Here is a 23,724-nt window from a genome sequence, read left to right as displayed (position 1 = left end):
TGCTGGCTGTCCAGCAGCAGACTGAAGGTGGCTGCTGCTGTGCGCAGGTATATAAAGGCTCAGAGCCTATTATGACACGCGCAGCCAGCGTTCCATTGCCACATTCCGTCTACTGCAGGCGGGATACCTGGATGGCTGAATGTCACTGAGAAGCTCACAGAGACCGCCATAAGCAACAGTTTAAAAGAATGCCACAGACTAATCAACCAAACTTTTTGGGTTGGTTTCTCTTTTATAGTCTGCAGGCATTAAATGAAAGAAGTCAGTGTTCCAGCAGAGGGAGACAACGTTTCAGAAAAGGCATTGTAGCAAACCAAAAAAGAAATTTTAAGCGCAGCAGAGTAACCAGCTCACATACCTGTTAGCTCAGGTGAGTTTAAAAGGCTGCTGTTGATAACAAGGGCATTTGCTAAATAGATGGTGTGTGTGCAACAATATACTGAAAGGTCAATTATATTGTGCAGCTTATCTCACCACCTGTAGTTATTTAGGTGAAAGCTCCAAAATGCTTGCCTAATATGTCTGTTTATCCAAAAGGAAGTATAGAGGGAGAGCTAGATAGATAGCATTGCATTACATTACATTACATGGCAATGCAATGCACAGTTGCTGAAGTTGAACCAAAATGAGCTTGTCATCTGGCTTCTGCAACTTTTAACATGAAAAATCCAATGAGGAGAAGAAAAGCAAAGCCAAAGAGTCCATCCCAAAATCCGACAAACAAGCAAAATGAACAAAAAGCATTGAATTCAATTCTTTCTGATTTTAGAAACTGCATTAAAGAAGGGGTGCACCGGTCCTGGAGATACTGCAATACCAGGTCAATGCGTGGAGTGGACAGAGCAAGCTCTTTTTCCATCTCCCTGTTCTAAAAATCCATTTAATATATGGTCCCCAGATAGGGGACGTATCAGATATTAAACTGATAAGAACAGATACTACACTTGATCTTAGCCAAAAGGCCGAGAAGCGATAACCAGAATTGGTTTCCGACTACGGTGCCACCCAAGGATTCTGAAAAGTCCATTTGTGGAGATGGCCACCTGGACTCCCGTTAAGAAGACATGCTGTCAACCTCTAGATCCCTCACATGCCTGCACTTTTCGGCTTGCTGCTGCTGCAATCCACGCGTTTTAGATCTGCATAACTCCACCTCTTTTAGCACAGTACCCTCAACCCCCGGCTGTTCCCACCCGCCTCAACACCGTTGGAAGGGAGGAGAACCAATTAAGGCGGGGGGGGGGGTGGAACGAGCAGCTGTCTACCCTTAGCAGGAGGGTTGCTGATTAATTACCTCTCCTGCTGCTGCTGCTGCTGGCTGTCCAGCAGCAGACTGAAGGTGGCTGCTGCTGTGCGCAGGTATATAAAGGCTCAGAGCCTATTATGACACGCGCAGCCAGCGTTCCATTGCCACATTCCGTCTACTGCAGGCGGGATACCTGGATGGCTGAATGTCTCTGAGAAGCTCACAGAGACCGCTATAAGCAACAGTTTAAAAGAATGCCACAGACTAATCAACCAAACTTTTTGGGTTGGTTTCTCTTTTATAGTCTGCAGGCATTAAATGAAAGAAGTCAGTGTTCCAGCAGAGGGAGACAACGTTTCAGAAAAGGCATTGTAGCAAACCAAAAAAGAAATTTTAAGCGCAGCAGAGTAACCAGCTCACATACCTGTTAGCTCAGGTGAGTTTAAAAGGCTGCTGTTGATAACAAGGGCATTTGCTAAATAGATGGTGTGTGTGCAACAATATACTGAAAGGTCAATTATATTGTGCAGCTTATCTCACCACCTGTAGTTATTTAGGTGAAAGCTCCAAAATGCTTGCCTAATATGTCTGTTTATCCAAAAGGAAGTATAGAGGGAGAGCTAGATAGATAGCATTGCATTACATTACATTACATGGCAATGCAATGCACAGTTGCTGAAGTTGAACCAAAATGAGCTTGTCATCTGGCTTCTGCAACTTTTAACATGAAAAATCCAATGAGGAGAAGAAAAGCAAAGCCAAAGAGTCCATCCCAAAATCCGACAAACAAGCAAAATGAACAAAAAGCATTGAATTCAATTCTTTCTGATTTTAGAAACTGCATTAAAGAAGGGGTGCACCGGTCCTGGAGATACTGCAATACCAGGTCAATGCGTGGAGTGGACAGAGCAAGCTCTTTTTCCATCTCCCTGTTCTAAAAATCCATTTAATATATGGTCCCCAGATAGGGGACGTATCAGATATTAAACTGATAAGAACAGATACTACACTTGATCTTAGCCAAAAGGCCGAGAAGCGATAACCAGAATTGGTTTCCGACTACGGTGCCACCCAAGGATTCTGAAAAGTCCATTTGTGGAGATGGCCACCTGGACTCCCGTTAAGAAGACATGCTGTCAACCTCTAGATCCCTCACATGCCTGCACTTTTCGGCTTGCTGCTGCTGCAATCCACGCGTTTTAGATCTGCATAACTCCACCTCTTTTAGCACAGTACCCTCAACCCCCGGCTGTTCCCACCCGCCTCAACACCGTTGGAAGGGAGGAGAACCAATTAAGGCGGGGGGGGGGGTGGAACGAGCAGCTGTCTACCCTTAGCAGGAGGGTTGCTGATTAATTACCTCTCCTGCTGCTGCTGCTGCTGGCTGTCCAGCAGCAGACTGAAGGTGGCTGCTGCTGTGCGCAGGTATATAAAGGCTCAGAGCCTATTATGACACGCGCAGCCAGCGTTCCATTGCCACATTCCGTCTACTGCAGGCGGGATACCTGGATGGCTGAATGTCACTGAGAAGCTCACAGAGACCGCCATAAGCAACAGTTTAAAAGAATGCCACAGACTAATCAACCAAACTTTTTGGGTTGGTTTCTCTTTTATAGTCTGCAGGCATTAAATGAAAGAAGTCAGTGTTCCAGCAGAGGGAGACAACGTTTCAGAAAAGGCATTGTAGCAAACCAAAAAAGAAATTTTAAGCGCAGCAGAGTAACCAGCTCACATACCTGTTAGCTCAGGTGAGTTTAAAAGGCTGCTGTTGATAACAAGGGCATTTGCTAAATAGATGGTGTGTGTGCAACAATATACTGAAAGGTCAATTATATTGTGCAGCTTATCTCACCACCTGTAGTTATTTAGGTGAAAGCTCCAAAATGCTTGCCTAATATGTCTGTTTATCCAAAAGGAAGTATAGAGGGAGAGCTAGATAGATAGCATTGCATTACATTACATTACATGGCAATGCAATGCACAGTTGCTGAAGTTGAACCAAAATGAGCTTGTCATCTGGCTTCTGCAACTTTTAACATGAAAAATCCAATGAGGAGAAGAAAAGCAAAGCCAAAGAGTCCATCCCAAAATCCGACAAACAAGCAAAATGAACAAAAAGCATTGAATTCAATTCTTTCTGATTTTAGAAACTGCATTAAAGAAGGGGTGCACCGGTCCTGGAGATACTGCAATACCAGGTCAATGCGTGGAGTGGACAGAGCAAGCTCTTTTTCCATCTCCCTGTTCTAAAAATCCATTTAATATATGGTCCCCAGATAGGGGACGTATCAGATATTAAACTGATAAGAACAGATACTACACTTGATCTTAGCCAAAAGGCCGAGAAGCGATAACAAGAATTGGTTTCCGACTACGGTGCCACCCAAGGATTCTGAAAAGTCCATTTGTGGAGATGGCCACCTGGACTCCCGTTAAGAAGACATGCTGTCAACCTCTAGATCCCTCACATGCCTGCACTTTTCGGCTTGCTGCTGCTGCAATCCACGCGTTTTAGATCTGCATAACTCCACCTCTTTTAGCACAGTACCCTCAACCCCCGGCTGTTCCCACCCGCCTCAACACCGTTGGAAGGGAGGAGAACCAATTAAGGCGGGGGGGGGGTGGAACGAGCAGCTGTCTACCCTTAGCAGGAGGGTTGCTGATTAATTACCTCTCCTGCTGCTGCTGCTGCTGGCTGTCCAGCAGCAGACTGAAGGTGGCTGCTGCTGTGCGCAGGTATATAAAGGCTCAGAGCCTATTATGACACGCGCAGCCAGCGTTCCATTGCCACATTCCGTCTACTGCAGGCGGGATACCTGGATGGCTGAATGTCACTGAGAAGCTCACAGAGACCGCCATAAGCAACAGTTTAAAAGAATGCCACAGACTAATCAACCAAACTTTTTGGGTTGGTTTCTCTTTTATAGTCTGCAGGCATTAAATGAAAGAAGTCAGTGTTCCAGCAGAGGGAGACAACGTTTCAGAAAAGGCATTGTAGCAAACCAAAAAAGAAATTTTAAGCGCAGCAGAGTAACCAGCTCACACACCTGTTAGCTCAGGTGAGTTTAAAAGGCTGCTGTTGATAACAAGGGCATTTGCTAAATAGATGGTGTGTGTGCAACAATATACTGAAAGGTCAATTATATTGTGCAGCTTATCTCACCACCTGTAGTTATTTAGGTGAAAGCTCCAAAATGCTTGCCTAATATGTCTGTTTATCCAAAAGGAAGTATAGAGGGAGAGCTAGATAGATAGCATTGCATTACATTACATTACATGGCAATGCAATGCACAGTTGCTGAAGTTGAACCAAAATGAGCTTGTCATCTGGCTTCTGCAACTTTTAACATGAAAAATCCAATGAGGAGAAGAAAAGCAAAGCCAAAGAGTCCATCCCAAAATCCGACAAACAAGCAAAATGAACAAAAAGCATTGAATTCAATTCTTTCTGATTTTAGAAACTGCATTAAAGAAGGGGTGCACCGGTCCTGGAGATACTGCAATACCAGGTCAATGCATGGAGTGGACAGAGCAAGCTCTTTTTCCATCTCCCTGTTCTAAAAATCCATTTAATATATGGTCCCCAGATAGGGGACGTATCAGATATTAAACTGATAAGAACAGATACTACACTTGATCTTAGCCAAAAGGCCGAGAAGCGATAACCAGAATTGGTTTCCGACTACGGTGCAACCAAGGATTCTGAAAAGTCCATTTGTGGAGATGGCCACCTGGACTCCCGTTAAGAAGACATGCTGTCAACCTCTAGATCCCTCACATGCCTGCACTTTTCGGCTTGCTGCTGCTGCAATCCACGCGTTTTAGATCTGCATAACTCCACCTCTTTTAGCACAGTACCCTCAACCCCCGGCTGTTCCCACCCGCCTCAACACCTTTGGAAGGGAGGAGAACCAATTAAGGCGGGGGGGGGGTGGAACGAGCAGCTGTCTACCCTTAGCAGGAGGGTTGCTGATTAATTACCTCTCCTGCTGCTGCTGCTGCTGGCTGTCCAGCAGCAGACTGAAGGTGGCTGCTGCTGTGCGCAGGTATATAAAGGCTCAGAGCCTATTATGACACGCGCAGCCAGCGTTCCATTGCCACATTCCGTCTACTGCAGGCGGGATACCTGGATGGCTGAATGTCACTGAGAAGCTCACAGAGACCGCCATAAGCAACAGTTTAAAAGAATGCCACAGACTAATCAACCAAACTTTTTGGGTTGGTTTCTCTTTTATAGTCTGCAGGCATTAAATGAAAGAAGTCAGTGTTCCAGCAGAGGGAGACAACGTTTCAGAAAAGGCATTGTAGCAAACCAAAAAAGAAATTTTAAGCGCAGCAGAGTAACCAGCTCACATACCTGTTAGCTCAGGTGAGTTTAAAAGGCTGCTGTTGATAACAAGGGCATTTGCTAAATAGATGGTGTGTGTGCAACAATATACTGAAAGGTCAATTATATTGTGCAGCTTATCTCACCACCTGTAGTTATTTAGGTGAAAGCTCCAAAATGCTTGCCTAATATGTCTGTTTATCCAAAAGGAAGTATAGAGGGAGAGCTAGATAGATAGCATTGCATTACATTACATTACATGGCAATGCAATGCACAGTTGCTGAAGTTGAACCAAAATGAGCTTGTCATCTGGCTTCTGCAACTTTTAACATGAAAAATCCAATGAGGAGAAGAAAAGCAAAGCCAAAGAGTCCATCCCAAAATCCGACAAACAAGCAAAATGAACAAAAAGCATTGAATTCAATTCTTTCTGATTTTAGAAACTGCATTAAAGAAGGGGTGCACCGGTCCTGGAGATACTGCAATACCAGGTCAATGCGTGGAGTGGACAGAGCAAGCTCTTTTTCCATCTCCCTGTTCTAAAAATCCATTTAATATATGGTCCCCAGATAGGGGACGTATCAGATATTAAACTGATAAGAACAGATACTACACTTGATCTTAGCCAAAAGGCCGAGAAGCGATAACCAGAATTGGTTTCCGACTACGGTGCCACCCAAGAATTCTGAAAAGTCCATTTGTGGAGATGGCCACCTGGACTCCCGTTAAGAAGACATGCTGTCAACCTCTAGATCCCTCACATGCCTGCACTTTTCGGCTTGCTGCTGCTGCAATCCACGCGTTTTAGATCTGCATAACTCCACCTCTTTTAGCACAGTACCCTCAACCCCCGGCTGTTCCCACCCGCCTCAACACCGTTGGAAGGGAGGAGAACCAATTAAGGCGGGGGGGGGGTGGAACGAGCAGCTGTCTACCCTTAGCAGGAGGGTTGCTGATTAATTACCTCTCCTGCTGCTGCTGCTGCTGGCTGTCCAGCAGCAGACTGAAGGTGGCTGCTGCTGTGCGCAGGTATATAAAGGCTCAGAGCCTATTATGACACGCGCAGCCAGCGTTCCATTGCCACATTCCGTCTACTGCAGGCGGGATACCTGGATGGTTGAATGTCACTGAGAAGCTCACAGAGACCGCCATAAGCAACAGTTTAAAAGAATGCCACAGACTAATCAACCAAACTTTTTGGGTTGGTTTCTCTTTTATAGTCTGCAGGCATTAAATGAAAGAAGTCAGTGTTCCAGCAGAGGGAGACAACGTTTCAGAAAAGGCATTGTAGCAAACCAAAAAAGAAATTTTAAGCGCAGCAGAGTAACCAGCTCACATACCTGTTAGCTCAGGTGAGTTTAAAAGGCTGCTGTTGATAACAAGGGCATTTGCTAAATAGATGGTGTGTGTGCAACAATATACTGAAAGGTCAATTATATTGTGCAGCTTATCTCACCACCTGTAGTTATTTAGGTGAAAGCTCCAAAATGCTTGCCTAATATGTCTGTTTATCCAAAAGGAAGTATAGAGGGAGAGCTAGATAGATAGCATTGCATTACATTACATTACATGGCAATGCAATGCACAGTTGCTGAAGTTGAACCAAAATGAGCTTGTCATCTGGCTTCTGCAACTTTTAACATGAAAAATCCAATGAGGAGAAGAAAAGCAAAGCCAAAGAGTCCATCCCAAAATCCGACAAACAAGCAAAATGAACAAAAAGCATTGAATTCAATTCTTTCTGATTTTAGAAACTGCATTAAAGAAGGGGTGCACCGGTCCTGGAGATACTGCAATACCAGGTCAATGCGTGGAGTGGACAGAGCAAGCTCTTTTTCCATCTCCCTGTTCTAAAAATCCATTTAATATATGGTCCCCAGATAGGGGACGTATCAGATATTAAACTGATAAGAACAGATACTACACTTGATCTTAGCCAAAAGGCCGAGAAGCGATAACCAGAATTGGTTACCGACTACGGTGCCACCCAAGGATTCTGAAAAGTCCATTTGTGGAGATGGCCACCTGGACTCCCGTTAAGAAGACATGCTGTCAACCTCTAGATCCCTCACATGCCTGCACTTTTCGGCTTGCTGCTGCTGCAATCCACGCGTTTTAGATCTGCATAACTCCACCTCTTTTAGCACAGTACCCTCAACCCCCGGCTGTTCCCACCCGCCTCAACACCGTTGGAAGGGAGGAGAACCAATTAAGGCGGGGGGGGGGGTGGAACGAGCAGCTGTCTACCCTTAGCAGGAGGGTTGCTGATTAATTACCTCTCCTGCTGCTGCTGCTGCTGGCTGTCCAGCAGCAGACTAAAGGTGGCTGCTGCTGTGCGCAGGTATATAAAGGCTCAGAGCCTATTATGACACGCGCAGCCAGCGTTCCATTGCCACATTCCGTCTACTGCAGGCGGGATACCTGGATGGCTGAATGTCACTGAGAAGCTCACAGAGACCGCCATAAGCAACAGTTTAAAAGAATGCCACAGACTAATCAACCAAACTTTTTGGGTTGGTTTCTCTTTTATAGTCTGCAGGCATTAAATGAAAGAAGTCAGTGTTCCAGCAGAGGGAGACAACGTTTCAGAAAAGGCATTGTAGCAAACCAAAAAAGAAATTTTAAGCGCAGCAGAGTAACCAGCTCACATACCTGTTAGCTCAGGTGAGTTTAAAAGGCTGCTGTTGATAACAAGGGCATTTGCTAAATAGATGGTGTGTGTGCAACAATATACTGAAAGGTCAATTATATTGTGCAGCTTATCTCACCACCTGTAGTTATTTAGGTGAAAGCTCCAAAATGCTTGCCTAATATGTCTGTTTATCCAAAAGGAAGTATAGAGGGAGAGCTAGATAGATAGCATTGCATTACATTACATTACATGGCAATGCAATGCACAGTTGCTGAAGTTGAACCAAAATGAGCTTGTCATCTGGCTTCTGCAACTTTTAACATGAAAAATCCAATGAGGAGAAGAAAAGCAAAGCCAAAGAGTCCATCCCAAAATCCGACAAACAAGCAAAATGAACAAAAAGCATTGAATTCAATTCTTTCTGATTTTAGAAACTGCATTAAAGAAGGGGTGCACCAGTCCTGGAGATACTGCAATACCAGGTCAATGCGTGGAGTGGACAGAGCAAGCTCTTTTTCCATCTCCCTGTTCTAAAAATCCATTTAATATATGGTCCCCAGATAGGGGACGTATCAGATATTAAACTGATAAGAACAGATACTACACTTGATCTTAGCCAAAAGGCCGAGAAGCGATAACCAGAATTGGTTTCCGACTACGGTGCCACCCAAGGATTCTGAAAAGTCCATTTGTGGAGATGGCCACCTGGACTCCCGTTAAGAAGACATGCTGTCAACCTCTAGATCCCTCACATGCCTGCACTTTTCGGCTTGCTGCTGCTGCAATCCACGCGTTTTAGATCTGCATAACTCCACCTCTTTTAGCACAGTACCCTCAACCCCCGGCTGTTCCCACCCGCCTCAACACCGTTGGAAGGGAGGAGAACCAATTAAGGCGGGGGGGGGGGTGGAACGAGCAGCTGTCTACCCTTAGCAGGAGGGTTGCTGATTAATTACCTCTCCTGCTGCTGCTGCTGCTGGCTGTCCAGCAGCAGACTGAAGGTGGCTGCTGCTGTGCGCAGGTATATAAAGGCTCAGAGCCTATTATGACACGCGCAGCCAGCGTTCCATTGCCACATTCCGTCTACTGCAGGCGGGATACCTGGATGGCTGAATGTCACTGAGAAGCTCACAGAGACCGCCATAAGCAACAGTTTAAAAGAATGCCACAGACTAATCAACCAAACTTTTTGGGTTGGTTTCTCTTTTATAGTCTGCAGGCATTAAATGAAAGAAGTCAGTGTTCCAGCAGAGGGAGACAACGTTTCAGAAAAGGCATTGTAGCAAACCAAAAAAGAAATTTTAAGCGCAGCAGAGTAACCAGCTCACATACCTGTTAGCTCAGGTGAGTTTAAAAGGCTGCTGTTGATAACAAGGGCATTTGCTAAATAGATGGTGTGTGTGCAACAATATACTGAAAGGTCAATTATATTGTGCAGCTTATCTCACCACCTGTAGTTATTTAGGTGAAAGCTCCAAAATGCTTGCCTAATATGTCTGTTTATCCAAAAGGAAGTATAGAGGGAGAGCTAGATAGATAGCATTGCATTACATTACATTACATGGCAATGCAATGCACAGTTGCTGAAGTTGAACCAAAATGAGCTTGTCATCTGGCTTCTGCAACTTTTAACATGAAAAATCCAATGAGGAGAAGAAAAGCAAAGCCAAAGAGTCCATCCCAAAATCCGACAAACAAGCAAAATGAACAAAAAGCATTGAATTCAATTCTTTCTGATTTTAGAAACTGCATTAAAGAAGGGGTGCACCGGTCCTGGAGATACTGCAATACCAGGTCAATGCGTGGAGTGGACAGAGCAAGCTCTTTTTCCATCTCCCTGTTCTAAAAATCCATTTAATATATGGTCCCCAGATAGGGGACGTATCAGATATTAAACTGATAAGAACAGATACTACACTTGATCTTAGCCAAAAGGCCGAGAAGCGATAACCAGAATTGGTTTCCGACTACGGTGCCACCCAAGGATTCTGAAAAGTCCATTTGTGGAGATGGCCACCTGGACTCCCGTTAAGAAAACATGCTGTCAACCTCTAGATCCCTCACATGCCTGCACTTTTCGGCTTGCTGCTGCTGCAATCCACGCGTTTTAGATCTGCATAACTCCACCTCTTTTAGCACAGTACCCTCAACCCCCGGCTGTTCCCACCCGCCTCAACACCGTTGGAAGGGAGGAGAACCAATTAAGGCGGGGGGGGGGGGGTGGAACGAGCAGCTGCCTACCCTTAGCAGGAGGGTTGCTGATTAATTACCTCTCCTGCTGCTGCTGCTGCTGGCTGTCCAGCAGCAGACTGAAGGTGGCTGCTGCTGTGCGCAGGTATATAAAGGCTCAGAGCCTATTATGACACGCGCAGCCAGCGTTCCATTGCCACATTCCGTCTACTGCAGGCGGGATACCTGGATGGCTGAATGTCACTGAGAAGCTCACAGAGACCGCCATAAGCAACAGTTTAAAAGAATGCCACAGACTAATCAACCAAACTTTTTGGGTTGGTTTCTCTTTTATAGTCTGCAGGCATTAAATGAAAGAAGTCAGTGTTCCAGCAGAGGGAGACAACATTTCAGAAAAGGCATTGTAGCAAACCAAAAAAGAAATTTTAAGCGCAGCAGAGTAACCAGCTCACATACCTGTTAGCTCAGGTGAGTTTAAAAGGCTGCTGTTGATAACAAGGGCATTTGCTAAATAGATGGTGTGTGTGCAACAATATACTGAAAGGTCAATTATATTGTGCAGCTTATCTCACCACCTGTAGTTATTTAGGTGAAAGCTCCAAAATGCTTGCCTAATATGTCTGTTTATCCAAAAGGAAGTATAGAGGGAGAGCTAGATAGATAGCATTGCATTACATTACATTACATGGCAATGCAATGCACAGTTGCTGAAGTTGAACCAAAATGAGCTTGTCATCTGGCTTCTGCAACTTTTAACATGAAAAATCCAATGAGGAGAAGAAAAGCAAAGCCAAAGAGTCCATCCCAAAATCCGACAAACAAGCAAAATGAACAAAAAGCATTGAATTCAATTCTTTCTGATTTTAGAAACTGCATTAAAGAAGGGGTGCACCGGTCCTGGAGATACTGCAATACCAGGTCAATGCGTGGAGTGGACAGAGCAAGCTCTTTTTCCATCTCCCTGTTCTAAAAATCCATTTAATATATGGTCCCCAGATAGGGGACGTATCAGATATTAAACTGATAAGAACAGATACTACACTTGATCTTAGCCAAAAGGCCGAGAAGCGATAACCAGAATTGGTTTCCGACTACGGTGCCACCCAAGGATTCTGAAAAGTCCATTTGTGGAGATGGCCACCTGGACTCCCGTTAAGAAGACATGCTGTCAACCTCTAGATCCCTCACATGCCTGCACTTTTCGGCTTGCTGCTGCTGCAATCCACGCGTTTTAGATCTGCATAACTCCACCTCTTTTAGCACAGTACCCTCAACCCCCGGCTGTTCCCACCCGCCTCAACACCGTTGGAAGGGAGGAGAACCAATTAAGGCGGGGGGGGGTGGAACGAGCAGCTGTCTACCCTTAGCAGGAGGGTTGCTGATTAATTACCTCTCCTGCTGCTGCTGCTGCTGGCTGTCCAGCAGCAGACTGAAGGTGGCTGCTGCTGTGCGCAGGTATATAAAGGCTCAGAGCCTATTATGACACGCGCAGCCAGCGTTCCATTGCCACATTCCGTCTACTGCAGGCGGGATACCTGGATGGCTGAATGTCACTGAGAAGCTCACAGAGACCGCCATAAGCAACAGTTTAAAAGAATGCCACAGACTAATCAACCAAACTTTTTGGGTTGGTTTCTCTTTTATAGTCTGCAGGCATTAAATGAAAGAAGTCAGTGTTCCAGCAGAGGGAGACAACGTTTCAGAAAAGGCATTGTAGCAAACCAAAAAAGAAATTTTAAGCGCAGCAGAGTAACCAGCTCACATACCTGTTAGCTCAGGTGAGTTTAAAAGGCTGCTGTTGATAACAAGGGCATTTGCTAAATAGATGGTGTGTGTGCAACAATATACTGAAAGGTCAATTATATTGTGCAGCTTATCTCACCACCTGTAGTTATTTAGGTGAAAGCTCCAAAATGCTTGCCTAATATGTCTGTTTATCCAAAAGGAAGTATAGAGGGAGAGCTAGATAGATAGCATTGCATTACATTACATTACATGGCAATGCAATGCACAGTTGCTGAAGTTGAACCAAAATGAGCTTGTCATCTGGCTTCTGCAACTTTTAACATGAAAAATCCAATGAGGAGAAGAAAAGCAAAGCCAAAGAGTCCATCCCAAAATCCGACAAACAAGCAAAATGAACAAAAAGCATTGAATTCAATTCTTTCTGATTTTAGAAACTGCATTAAAGAAGGGGTGCACCGGTCCTGGAGATACTGCAATACCAGGTCAATGCGTGGAGTGGACAGAGCAAGCTCTTTTTCCATCTCCCTGTTCTAAAAATCCATTTAATATATGGTCCCCAGATAGGGGACGTATCAGATATTAAACTGATAAGAACAGATACTACACTTGATCTTAGCCAAAAGGCCGAGAAGCGATAACCAGAATTGGTTTCCGACTACGGTGCCACCCAAGGATTCTGAAAAGTCCATTTGTGGAGATGGCCACCTGGACTCCCGTTAAGAAGACATGCTGTCAACCTCTAGATCCCTCACATGCCTGCACTTTTCGGCTTGCTGCTGCTGCAATCCACGCGTTTTAGATCTGCATAACTCCACCTCTTTTAGCACAGTACCCTCAACCCCCGGCTGTTCCCACCCGCCTCAACACCGTTGGAAGGGAGGAGAACCAATTAAGGCGGGGGGGGGGGGTGGAACGAGCAGCTGTCTACCCTTAGCAGGAGGGTTGCTGATTAATTACCTCTCCTGCTGCTGCTGCTGCTGGCTGTCCAGCAGCAGACTGAAGGTGGCTGCTGCTGTGCGCAGGTATATAAAGGCTCAGAGCCTATTATGACACGCGCAGCCAGCGTTCCATTGCCACATTCCGTCTACTGCAGGCGGGATACCTGGATGGCTGAATGTCACTGAGAAGCTCACAGAGACCGCCATAAGCAACAGTTTAAAAGAATGCCACAGACTAATCAACCAAACTTTTTGGGTTGGTTTCTCTTTTATAGTCTGCAGGCATTAAATGAAAGAAGTCAGTGTTCCAGCAGAGGGAGACAACGGTTCAGAAAAGGCATTGTAGCAAACCAAAAAAGAAATTTTAAGCGCAGCAGAGTAACCAGCTCACATACCTGTTAGCTCAGGTGAGTTTAAAAGGCTGCTGTTGATAACAAGGGCATTTGCTAAATAGATGGTGTGTGTGCAACAATATACTGAAAGGTCAATTATATTGTGCAGCTTATCTCACCACCTGTAGTTATTTAGGTGAAAGCTCCAAAATGCTTGCCTAATATGTCTGTTTATCCAAAAGGAAGTATAGAGGGAGAGCTAGATAGATAGCATTGCATTACATTACATTACATGGCAATGCAATGCACAGTTGCTGAAGTTGAACCAAAATGAGCTTGTCATCTGGCTTCTGCAACTTTTAACATGAAAAATCCAATGAGGAGAAGAAAAGCAAAGCCAAAGAGTCCATCCCAAAATCCGACAAACAAGCAAAATGAACAAAAAGCATTGAATTCAATTCTTTCTGATTTTAGAAACTGCATTAAAGAAGGGGTGCACCGGTCCTGGAGATACTGCAATACCAGGTCAATGCGTGGAGTGGACAGAGCAAGCTCTTTTTCCATCTCCCTGTTCTAAAAATCCATTTAATATATGGTCCCCAGATAGGGGACGTATCAGATATTAAACTGATAAGAACAGATACTACACTTGATCTTAGCCAAAAGGCCGAGAAGCGATAACCAGAATTGGTTTCCGACTACGGTGCCACCCAAGGATTCTGAAAAGTCCATTTGTGGAGATGGCCACCTGGACTCCCGTTAAGAAGACATGCTGTCAACCTCTAGATCCCTCACATGCCTGCACTTTTCGGCTTGCTGCTGCTGCAATCCACGCGTTTTAGATCTGCATAACTCCACCTCTTTTAGCACAGTACCCTCAACCCCCGGCTGTTCCCACCCGCCTCAACACCGTTGGAAGGGAGGAGAACCAATTAAGGCGGGGGGGGGGGTGGAACGAGCAGCTGTCTACCCTTAGCAGGAGGGTTGCTGATTAATTACCTCTCCTGCTGCTGCTGCTGCTGGCTGTCCAGCAGCAGACTGAAGGTGGCTGCTGCTGTGCGCAGGTATATAAAGGCTCAGAGCCTATTATGACACGCGCAGCCAGCGTTCCATTGCCACATTCCGTCTACTGCAGGCGGGATACCTGGATGGCTGAATGTCACTGAGAAGCTCACAGAGACCGCCATAAGCAACAGTTTAAAAGAATGCCACAGACTAATCAACCAAACTTTTTGGGTTGGTTTCTCTTTTATAGTCTGCAGGCATTAAATGAAAGAAGTCAGTGTTCCAGCAGAGGGAGACAACGTTTCAGAAAAGGCATTGTAGCAAACCAAAAAAGAAATTTTAAGCGCAGCAGAGTAACCAGCTCACATACCTGTTAGCTCAGGTGAGTTTAAAAGGCTGCTGTTGATAACAAGGGCATTTGCTAAATAGATGGTGTGTGTGCAACAATATACTGAAAGGTCAATTATATTGTGCAGCTTATCTCACCACCTGTAGTTATTTAGGTGAAAGCTCCAAAATGCTTGCCTAATATGTCTGTTTATCCAAAAGGAAGTATAGAGGGAGAGCTAGATAGATAGCATTGCATTACATTACATTACATGGCAATGCAATGCACAGTTGCTGAAGTTGAACCAAAATGAGCTTGTCATCTGGCTTCTGCAACTTTTAACATGAAAAATCCAATGAGGAGAAGAAAAGCAAAGCCAAAGAGTCCATCCCAAAATCCGACAAACAAGCAAAATGAACAAAAAGCATTGAATTCAATTCTTTCTGATTTTAGAAACTGCATTAAAGAAGGGGTGCACCGGTCCTGGAGATACTGCAATACCAGGTCAATGCGTGGAGTGGACAGAGCAAGCTCTTTTTCCATCTCCCTGTTCTAAAAATCCATTTAATATATGGTCCCCAGATAGGGGACGTATCAGATATTAAACTGATAAGAACAGATACTACACTTGATCTTAGCCAAAAGGCCGAGAAGCGATAACCAGAATTGGTTTCCGACTACGGTGCCACCCAAGGATTCTGAAAAGTCCATTTGTGGAGATGGCCACCTGGACTCCCGTTAAGAAGACATGCTGTCAACCTCTAGATCCCTCACATGCCTGCACTTTTCGGCTTGCTGCTGCTGCAATCCACGCGTTTTAGATCTGCATAACTCCACCTCTTTTAGCACAGTACCCTCAACCCCCGGCTGTTCCCACCCGCCTCAACACCGTTGGAAGGGAGGAGAACCAATTAAGGCGGGGGGGGGGGGTGGAATGAGCAGCTGTCTACCCTTAGCAGGAGGGTTGCTGATTAATTACCTCTCCTGCTGCTGCTGCTGCTGGCTGTCCAGCAGCAGACTGAAGGTGGCTGCTGCTGTGCGCAGGTATATAAAGGCTCAGAGCCTATTATGACACGCGCAGCCAGCGTTCCATTGCCACATTCCGTCTACTGCAGGCGGGATACCTGGATGGCTGAATGTCACTGAGAAGCTCACAGAGACCGCCATAAGCAACAGTTTAAAAGAATGCCACAGACTAATCAACCAAACTTTTTGGGTTGGTTTCTCTTTTATAGTCTGCAGGCATTAAATGAAAGAAGTCAGTGTTCCAGCAGAGGGAGACAACGTTTCAGAAAAGGCATTGTAGCAAACCAAAAAAGAAATTTTAAGCGCAGCAGAGTAACCAGCTCACATACCTGTTAGCTCAGGTGAGTTTAAAAGGCTGCTGTTGATAACAAGGGCATTTGCTAAATAGATGGTGTGTGTGCAACAATATACTGAAAGGTCAATTATATTGTGCAGCTTATCTCACCACCTGTAGTTATTTAGGTGAAAGCTCCAAAATGCTTGCCTAATATGTCTGTTTATCCAAAAGGAAGTATAGAGGGAGAGCTAGATAGATAGCATTGCATTACATTACATTACATGGCAATGCAATGCACAGTTGCTGAAGTTGAACCAAAATGAGCTTGTCATCTGGCTTCTGCAACTTTTAACATGAAAAATCCAATGAGGAGAAGAAAAGCAAAGCCAAAGAGTCCATCCCAAAATCCGACAAACAAGCAAAATGAACAAAAAGCATTGAATTCAATTCTTTCTGATTTTAGAAACTGCATTAAAGAAGGGGTGCACCGGTCCTGGAGATACTGCAATACCAGGTCAATGCGTGGAGTGGACAGAGCAAGCTCTTTTTCCATCTCCCTGTTCTAAAAATCCATTTAATATATGGTCCCCAGATAGGGGACGTATCAGATATTAAACTGATAAGAACAGATACTACACTTGATCTTAGCCAAAAGGCCGAGAAGCGATAACCAGAATTGGTTTCCGACTACGGTGCCACCCAAGGATTCTGAAAAGTCCATTTGTGGAGATGGCCACCTGGACTCCCGTTAAGAAGACATGCTGTCAACCTCTAGATCCCTCACATGCCTGCACTTTTCGGCTTGCTGCTGCTGCAATCCACGCGTTTTAGATCTGCATAACTCCACCTCTTTTAGCACAGTACCCTCAACCCCCGGCTGTTCCCACCCGCCTCAACACCGTTGGAAGGGAGGAGAACCAATTAAGGCGGGGGGGGGGGTGGAACGAGCAGCTGTCTACCCTTAGCAGGAGGGTTGCTGATTAATTACCTCTCCTGCTGCTGCTGCTGCTGGCTGTCCAGCAGCAGACTGAAGGTGGCTGCTGCTGTGCGCAGGTATATAAAGGCTCAGAGCCTATTATGACACGCGCAGCCAGCGTTCCATTGCCACATTCCGTCTACTGCAGGCGGGATACCTGGATGGCTGAATGTCACTGAGAAGCTCACAGAGACCGCCATAAGCAACAGTTTAAAAGAATGCCACAGACTAATCAACCAAACTTTTTGGGTTGGTTTCTCTTTTATAGTCTGCAGGCATTAAATGAAAGAAGTCAGTGTTCCAGCAGAGGGAGACAACGTTTCAGAAAAGGCATTGTAGCAAACCAAAAAAGAAATTTTAAGCGCAGCAGAGTAACCAGCTCACATACCTGTTAGCTCAGGTGAGTTTAAAAGGCTGCTGTTGATAACAAGGGCATTTGCTAAATAGATGGTGTGTGTGCAACAATATACTGAAAGGTCAATTATATTGTGCAGCTTATCTCACCACCTGTAGTTATTTAGGTGAAAGCTCCAAAATGCTTGCCTAATATGTCTGTTTATCCAAAAGGAAGTATAGAGGGAGAGCTAGATAGATAGCATTGCATTACATTACATTACATGGCAATGCAATGCACAGTTGCTGAAGTTGAACCAAAATGAGCTTGTCATCTGGCTTCTGCAACTTTTAACATGAAAAATCCAATGAGGAGAAGAAAAGCAAAGCCAAAGAGTCCATCCCAAAATCCGACAAACAAGCAAAATGAACAAAAAGCATTGAATTCAATTCTTTCTGATTTTAGAAACTGCATTAAAGAAGGGGTGCACCGGTCCTGGAGATACTGCAATACCAGGTCAATGCGTGGAGTGGACAGAGCAAGCTCTTTTTCCATCTCCCTGTTCTAAAAATCCATTTAATATATGATCCCCAGATAGGGGACGTATCAGATATTAAACTGATAAGAACAGATACTACACTTGATCTTAGCCAAAAGGCCGAGAAGCGATAACCAGAATTGGTTTCCGACTACGGTGCCACCCAAGGATTCTGAAAAGTCCATTTGTGGAGATGGCCACCTGGACTCCCGTTAAGAAGACATGCTGTCAACCTCTAGATCCCTCACATGCCTGCACTTTTCGGCTTGCTGCTGCTGCAATCCACGCGTTTTAGATCTGCATAACTCCACCTCTTTTAGCACAGTACCCTCAACCCCCGGCTGTTCCCACCCGCCTCAACACCGTTGGAAGGGAGGAGAACCAATTAAGGCGGGGGGGGGGGGTGGAACGAGCAGCTGTCTACCCTTAGCAGGAGGGTTGCTGATTAATTACCTCTCCTGCTGCTGCTGCTGCTGGCTGTCCAGCAGCAGACTGAAGGTGGCTGCTGCTGTGCGCAGGTATATAAAGGCTCAGAGCCTATTATGACACGCGCAGCCAGCGTTCCATTGCCACATTCCGTCCACTGCAGGCGGGATACCTGGATGGCTGAATGTCACTGAGAAGCTCACAGAGACCGCCATAAGCAACAGTTTAAAAGAATGCCACAGACTAATCAACCAAACTTTTTGGGTTGGTTTCTCTTTTATAGTCTGCAGGCATTAAATGAAAGAAGTCAGTGTTCCAGCAGAGGGAGACAACGTTTCAGAAAAGGCATTGTAGCAAACCAAAAAAGAAATTTTAAGCGCAGCAGAGTAACCAGCTCACATACCTGTTAGCTCAGGTGAGTTTAAAAGGCTGCTGTTGATAACAAGGGCATTTGCTAAATAGATGGTGTGTGTGCAACAATATACTGAAAGGTCAATTATATTGTGCAGCTTATCTCACCACCTGTAGTTATTTAGGTGAAAGCTCCAAAATGCTTGCCTAATATGTCTGTTTATCCAAAAGGAAGTATAGAGGGAGAGCTAGATAGATAGCATTGCATTACATTACATTACATTACATGGCAATGCAATGCACAGTTGCTGAAGTTGAACCAAAATGAGCTTGTCATCTGGCTTCTGCAACTTTTAACATGAAAAATCCAATGAGGAGAAGAAAAGCAAAGCCAAAGAGTCCATCCCAAAATCCGACAAACAAGCAAAATGAACAAAAAGCATTGAATTCAATTCTTTCTGATTTTAGAAACTGCATTAAAGAAGGGGTGCACCGGTCCTGGAGATACTGCAATACCAGGTCAATGCGTGGAGTGGACAGAGCAAGCTCTTTTTCCATCTCCCTGTTCTAAAAATCCATTTAATATATGGTCCCCAGATAGGGGACGTATCAGATATTAAACTGATAAGAACAGATACTACACTTGATCTTAGCCAAAAGGCCGAGAAGCGATAACCAGAATTGGTTTCCGACTACGGTGCCACCCAAGGATTCTGAAAAGTCCATTTGTGGAGATGGCCACCTGGACTCCCGTTAAGAAGACATGCTGTCAACCTCTAGATCCCTCACATGCCTGCACTTTTCGGCTTGCTGCTGCTGCAATCCACGCGTTTTAGATCTGCATAACTCCACCTCTTTTAGCACAGTACCCTCAACCCCCGGCTGTTCCCACCCGCCTCAACACCGTTGGAACGGAGGAGAACCAATTAAGGCGGGGGGGGGGGTGGAACGAGCAGCTGTCTACCCTTAGCAGGAGGGTTGCTGATTAATTACCTCTCCTGCTGCTGCTGCTGCTGGCTGTCCAGCAGCAGACTGAAGGTGGCTGCTGCTGTGCGCAGGTATATAAAGGCTCAGAGCCTATTATGACACGCGCAGCCAGCGTTCCATTGCCACATTCCGTCTACTGCAGGCGGGATACCTGGATGGCTGAATGTCACTGAGAAGCTCACAGAGACCGCCATAAGCAACAGTTTAAAAGAATGCCACAGACTAATCAACCAAACTTTTTGGGTTGGTTTCTCTTTTATAGTCTGCAGGCATTAAATGAAAGAAGTCAGTGTTCCAGCAGAGGGAGACAACGTTTCAGAAAAGGCATTGTAGCAAACCAAAAAAGAAATTTTAAGCGCAGCAGAGTAACCAGCTCACATACCTGTTAGCTCAGGTGAGTTTAAAAGGCTGCTGTTGATAACAAGGGCATTTGCTAAATAGATGGTGTGTGTGCAACAATATACTGAAAGGTCAATTATATTGTGCAGCTTATCTCACCACCTGTAGTTATTTAGGTGAAAGCTCCAAAATGCTTGCCTAATATGTCTGTTTATCCAAAAGGAAGTATAGAGGGAGAGCTAGATAGATAGCATTGCATTACATTACATTACATGGCAATGCAATGCACAGTTGCTGAAGTTGAACCAAAATGAGCTTGTCATCTGGCTTCTGCAACTTTTAACATGAAAAATCCAATGAGGAGAAGAAAAGCAAAGCCAAAGAGTCCATCCCAAAATCCGACAAACAAGCAAAATGAACAAAAAGCATTGAATTCAATTCTTTCTGATTTTAGAAACTGCATTAAAGAAGGGGTGCACCGGTCCTGGAGATACTGCAATACCAGGTCAATGCGTGGAGTGGACAGAGCAAGCTCTTTTTCCATCTCCCTGTTCTAAAAATCCATTTAATATATGGTCCCCAGATAGGGGACGTATCAGATATTAAACTGATAAGAACAGATACTACACTTGATCTTAGCCAAAAGGCCGAGAAGCGATAACCAGAATTGGTTTCCGACTACGGTGCCACCCAAGGATTCTGAAAAGTCCATTTGTGGAGATGGCCACCTGGACTCCCGTTAAGAAGACATGCTGTCAACCTCTAGATCCCTCACATGCCTGCACTTTTCGGCTTGCTGCTGCTGCAATCCACGCATTTTAGATCTGCATAACTCCACCTCTTTTAGCACAGTACCCTCAACCCCCGGCTGTTCCCACCCGCCTCAACACCGTTGGAAGGGAGAACCAATTAAGGCGGGGGGGGGGTGGAACGAGCAGCTGTCTACCCTTAGCAGGAGGGTTGCTGATTAATTACCTCTCCTGCTGCTGCTGCTGCTGGCTGTCCAGCAGCAGACTGAAGGTGGCTGCTGCTGTGCGCAGGTATATAAAGGCTCAGAGCCTATTATGACACGCGCAGCCAGCGTTCCATTGCCACATTCCGTCTACTGCAGGCGGGATACCTGGATGGCTGAATGTCACTGAGAAGCTCACAGAGACCGCCATAAGCAACAGTTTAAAAGAATGCCACAGACTAATCAACCAAACTTTTTGGGTTGGTTTCTCTTTTATAGTCTGCAGGCATTAAATGAAAGAAGTCAGTGTTCCAGCAGAGGGAGACAACGTTTCAGAAAAGGCATTGTAGCAAACCAAAAAAGAAATTTTAAGCGCAGCAGAGTAACCAGCTCACATACCTGTTAGCTCAGGTGAGTTTAAAAGGCTGCTGTTGATAACAAGGGCATTTGCTAAATAGATGGTGTGTGTGCAACAATATACTGAAAGGTCAATTATATTGTGCAGCTTATCTCACCACCTGTAGTTATTTAGGTGAAAGCTCCAAAATGCTTGCCTAATATGTCTGTTTATCCAAAAGGAAGTATAGAGGGAGAGCTAGATAGATAGCATTGCATTACATTACATTACATGGCAATGCAATGCACAGTTGCTGAAGTTGAACCAAAATGAGCTTGTCATCTGGCTTCTGCAACTTTTAACATGAAAAATCCAATGAGGAGAAGAAAAGCAAAGCCAAAGAGTCCATCCCAAAATCCGACAAACAAGCAAAATGAACAAAAAGCATTGAATTCAATTCTTTCTGATTTTAGAAACTGCATTAAAGAAGCGGTGCACCGGTCCTGGAGATACTGCAATACCAGGTCAATGCGTGGAGTGGACAGAGCAAGCTCTTTTTCCATCTCCCTGTTCTAAAAATCCATTTAATATATGATCCCCAGATAGGGGACGTATCAGATATTAAACTGATAAGAACAGATACTACACTTGATCTTAGCCAAAAGGCCGAGAAGCGATAACCAGAATTGGTTTCCGACTACGGTGCCACCCAAGGATTCTGAAAAGTCCATTTGTGGAGATGGCCACCTGGACTCCCGTTAAGAAGACATGCTGTCAACCTCTAGATCCCTCACATGCCTGCACTTTTCGGCTTGCTGCTGCTGCAATCCACGCGTTTTAGATCTGCATAACTCCACCTCTTTTAGCACAGTACCCTCAACCCCCGGCTGTTCCCACCCGCCTCAACACCGTTGGAAGGGAGGAGAACCAATTAAGGCGGGGGGGGGGGGGGTGGAACGAGCAGCTGTCTACCCTTAGCAGGAGGGTTGCTGATTAATTACCTCTCCTGCTGCTGCTGCTGCTGGCTGTCCAGCAGCAGACTGAAGGTGGCTGTTGCTGTGCGCAGGTATATAAAGGCTCAGAGCCTATTATGACACGCGCAGCCAGCGTTCCATTGCCACATTCCGTCTACTGCAGGCGGGATACCTGGATGGCTGAATGTCACTGAGAAGCTCACAGAGACCGCCATAAGCAACAGTTTAAAAGAATGCCACAGACTAATCAACCAAACTTTTTGGGTTGGTTTCTCTTTTATAGTCTGCAGGCATTAAATGAAAGAAGTCAGTGTTCCAGCAGAGGGAGACAACGTTTCAGAAAAGGCATTGTAGCAAACCAAAAAAGAAATTTTAAGCGCAGCAGAGTAACCAGCTCACATACCTGTTAGCTCAGGTGAGTTTAAAAGGCTGCTGTTGATAACAAGGGCATTTGCTAAATAGATGGTGTGTGTGCAACAATATACTGAAAGGTCAATTATATTGTGCAGCTTATCTCACCACCTGTAGTTATTTAGGTGAAAGCTCCAAAATGCTTGCCTAATATGTCTGTTTATCCAAAAGGAAGTATAGAGGGAGAGCTAGATAGATAGCATTGCATTACATTACATTACATGGCAATGCAATGCACAGTTGCTGAAGTTGAACCAAAATGAGCTTGTCATCTGGCTTCTGCAACTTTTAACATGAAAAATCCAATGAGGAGAAGAAAAGCAAAGCCAAAGAGTCCATCCCAAAATCCGACAAACAAGCAAAATGAACAAAAAGCATTGAATTCAATTCTTTCTGATTTTAGAAACTGCATTAAAGAAGGGGTGCACCGGTCCTGGAGATACTGCAATACCAGGTCAATGCGTGGAGTGGACAGAGCAAGCTCTTTTTCCATCTCCCTGTTCTAAAAATCCATTTAATATATGGTCCCCAGATAGGGGACGTATCAGATATTAAACTGATAAGAACAGATACTACACTTGATCTTAGCCAAAAGGCCGAGAAGCGATAACCAGAATTGGTTTCCGACTACGGTGCCACCCAAGGATTCTGAAAAGTCCATTTGTGGAGATGGCCACCTGGACTCCCGTTAAGAAGACATGCTGTCAACCTCTAGATCCCTCACATGCCTGCACTTTTCGGCTTGCTGCTGCTGCAATCCACGCGTTTTAGATCTGCATAACTCCACCTCTTTTAGCACAGTACCCTCAACCCCCGGCTGTTCCCACCCGCCTCAACACCGTTGGAACGGAGGAGAACCAATTAAGGCGGGGGGGGGGGTGGAACGAGCAGCTGTCTACCCTTAGCAGGAGGGTTGCTGATTAATTACCTCTCCTGCTGCTGCTGCTGCTGGCTGTCCAGCAGCAGACTGAAGGTGGCTGCTGCTGTGCGCAGGTATATAAAGGCTCAGAGCCTATTATGACACGCGCAGCCAGCGTTCCATTGCCACATT

General features: G+C 45.2%; 18 non-coding genes across 18 annotated transcripts; all 18 read right to left on the bottom strand.

Moving 5' to 3' along the window:
* Window positions 1-783: 783 nt before the first annotated feature.
* LOC141213324 (U2 spliceosomal RNA) lies at window positions 784-974 on the bottom strand. The gene has a single exon (XR_012282828.1). It is a non-coding gene; the product is annotated as a U2 spliceosomal RNA (small nuclear RNA).
* Window positions 975-2,095: 1,121 nt separating this feature from the next.
* LOC141213323 (U2 spliceosomal RNA) lies at window positions 2,096-2,286 on the bottom strand. The gene has a single exon (XR_012282827.1). It is a non-coding gene; the product is annotated as a U2 spliceosomal RNA (small nuclear RNA).
* Window positions 2,287-3,407: 1,121 nt separating this feature from the next.
* Window positions 3,408-3,598, bottom strand: LOC141213322 (U2 spliceosomal RNA). Its single transcript, XR_012282826.1, has one exon. It is a non-coding gene; the product is annotated as a U2 spliceosomal RNA (small nuclear RNA).
* Window positions 3,599-4,718: 1,120 nt separating this feature from the next.
* On the bottom strand, window positions 4,719-4,909 carry LOC141213445 (U2 spliceosomal RNA). Its single transcript, XR_012282947.1, has one exon. It is a non-coding gene; the product is annotated as a U2 spliceosomal RNA (small nuclear RNA).
* A 1,119-nt stretch (window positions 4,910-6,028) lies between these two features.
* Window positions 6,029-6,219, bottom strand: LOC141213321 (U2 spliceosomal RNA). Its single transcript, XR_012282825.1, has one exon. It is a non-coding gene; the product is annotated as a U2 spliceosomal RNA (small nuclear RNA).
* A 1,120-nt stretch (window positions 6,220-7,339) lies between these two features.
* LOC141213320 (U2 spliceosomal RNA) lies at window positions 7,340-7,530 on the bottom strand. Its single transcript, XR_012282824.1, has one exon. It is a non-coding gene; the product is annotated as a U2 spliceosomal RNA (small nuclear RNA).
* Window positions 7,531-8,651: 1,121 nt separating this feature from the next.
* LOC141213450 (U2 spliceosomal RNA) lies at window positions 8,652-8,842 on the bottom strand. The gene has a single exon (XR_012282952.1). It is a non-coding gene; the product is annotated as a U2 spliceosomal RNA (small nuclear RNA).
* A 1,121-nt stretch (window positions 8,843-9,963) lies between these two features.
* Window positions 9,964-10,154, bottom strand: LOC141213319 (U2 spliceosomal RNA). The gene has a single exon (XR_012282823.1). It is a non-coding gene; the product is annotated as a U2 spliceosomal RNA (small nuclear RNA).
* Window positions 10,155-11,277: 1,123 nt separating this feature from the next.
* LOC141213317 (U2 spliceosomal RNA) lies at window positions 11,278-11,468 on the bottom strand. The gene has a single exon (XR_012282821.1). It is a non-coding gene; the product is annotated as a U2 spliceosomal RNA (small nuclear RNA).
* Window positions 11,469-12,587: 1,119 nt separating this feature from the next.
* LOC141213316 (U2 spliceosomal RNA) lies at window positions 12,588-12,778 on the bottom strand. Its single transcript, XR_012282820.1, has one exon. It is a non-coding gene; the product is annotated as a U2 spliceosomal RNA (small nuclear RNA).
* A 1,122-nt stretch (window positions 12,779-13,900) lies between these two features.
* On the bottom strand, window positions 13,901-14,091 carry LOC141213315 (U2 spliceosomal RNA). The gene has a single exon (XR_012282819.1). It is a non-coding gene; the product is annotated as a U2 spliceosomal RNA (small nuclear RNA).
* A 1,121-nt stretch (window positions 14,092-15,212) lies between these two features.
* Window positions 15,213-15,403, bottom strand: LOC141213314 (U2 spliceosomal RNA). Its single transcript, XR_012282818.1, has one exon. It is a non-coding gene; the product is annotated as a U2 spliceosomal RNA (small nuclear RNA).
* Window positions 15,404-16,525: 1,122 nt separating this feature from the next.
* On the bottom strand, window positions 16,526-16,716 carry LOC141213313 (U2 spliceosomal RNA). Its single transcript, XR_012282817.1, has one exon. It is a non-coding gene; the product is annotated as a U2 spliceosomal RNA (small nuclear RNA).
* Window positions 16,717-17,837: 1,121 nt separating this feature from the next.
* On the bottom strand, window positions 17,838-18,028 carry LOC141213460 (U2 spliceosomal RNA). The gene has a single exon (XR_012282961.1). It is a non-coding gene; the product is annotated as a U2 spliceosomal RNA (small nuclear RNA).
* Window positions 18,029-19,155: 1,127 nt separating this feature from the next.
* On the bottom strand, window positions 19,156-19,346 carry LOC141213312 (U2 spliceosomal RNA). Its single transcript, XR_012282816.1, has one exon. It is a non-coding gene; the product is annotated as a U2 spliceosomal RNA (small nuclear RNA).
* A 1,121-nt stretch (window positions 19,347-20,467) lies between these two features.
* On the bottom strand, window positions 20,468-20,658 carry LOC141213311 (U2 spliceosomal RNA). Its single transcript, XR_012282815.1, has one exon. It is a non-coding gene; the product is annotated as a U2 spliceosomal RNA (small nuclear RNA).
* Window positions 20,659-21,775: 1,117 nt separating this feature from the next.
* Window positions 21,776-21,966, bottom strand: LOC141213472 (U2 spliceosomal RNA). Its single transcript, XR_012282973.1, has one exon. It is a non-coding gene; the product is annotated as a U2 spliceosomal RNA (small nuclear RNA).
* A 1,124-nt stretch (window positions 21,967-23,090) lies between these two features.
* Window positions 23,091-23,281, bottom strand: LOC141213310 (U2 spliceosomal RNA). Its single transcript, XR_012282814.1, has one exon. It is a non-coding gene; the product is annotated as a U2 spliceosomal RNA (small nuclear RNA).
* Between the last annotated feature and the right edge of the window lie 443 nt (window positions 23,282-23,724).

This window comes from Phyllobates terribilis, unplaced genomic scaffold (genome assembly GCF_046119375.1).
Source record: "Phyllobates terribilis strain yellow unplaced genomic scaffold, ASM4611937v1 Scaffold_196__1_contigs__length_3587587, whole genome shotgun sequence".
Classification (NCBI taxonomy): domain Eukaryota; kingdom Metazoa; phylum Chordata; class Amphibia; order Anura; family Dendrobatidae; genus Phyllobates; species Phyllobates terribilis.
Note: the sequence above shows the minus strand (reverse complement) of the source record. Positions and strands in the feature narration are given on the sequence as shown.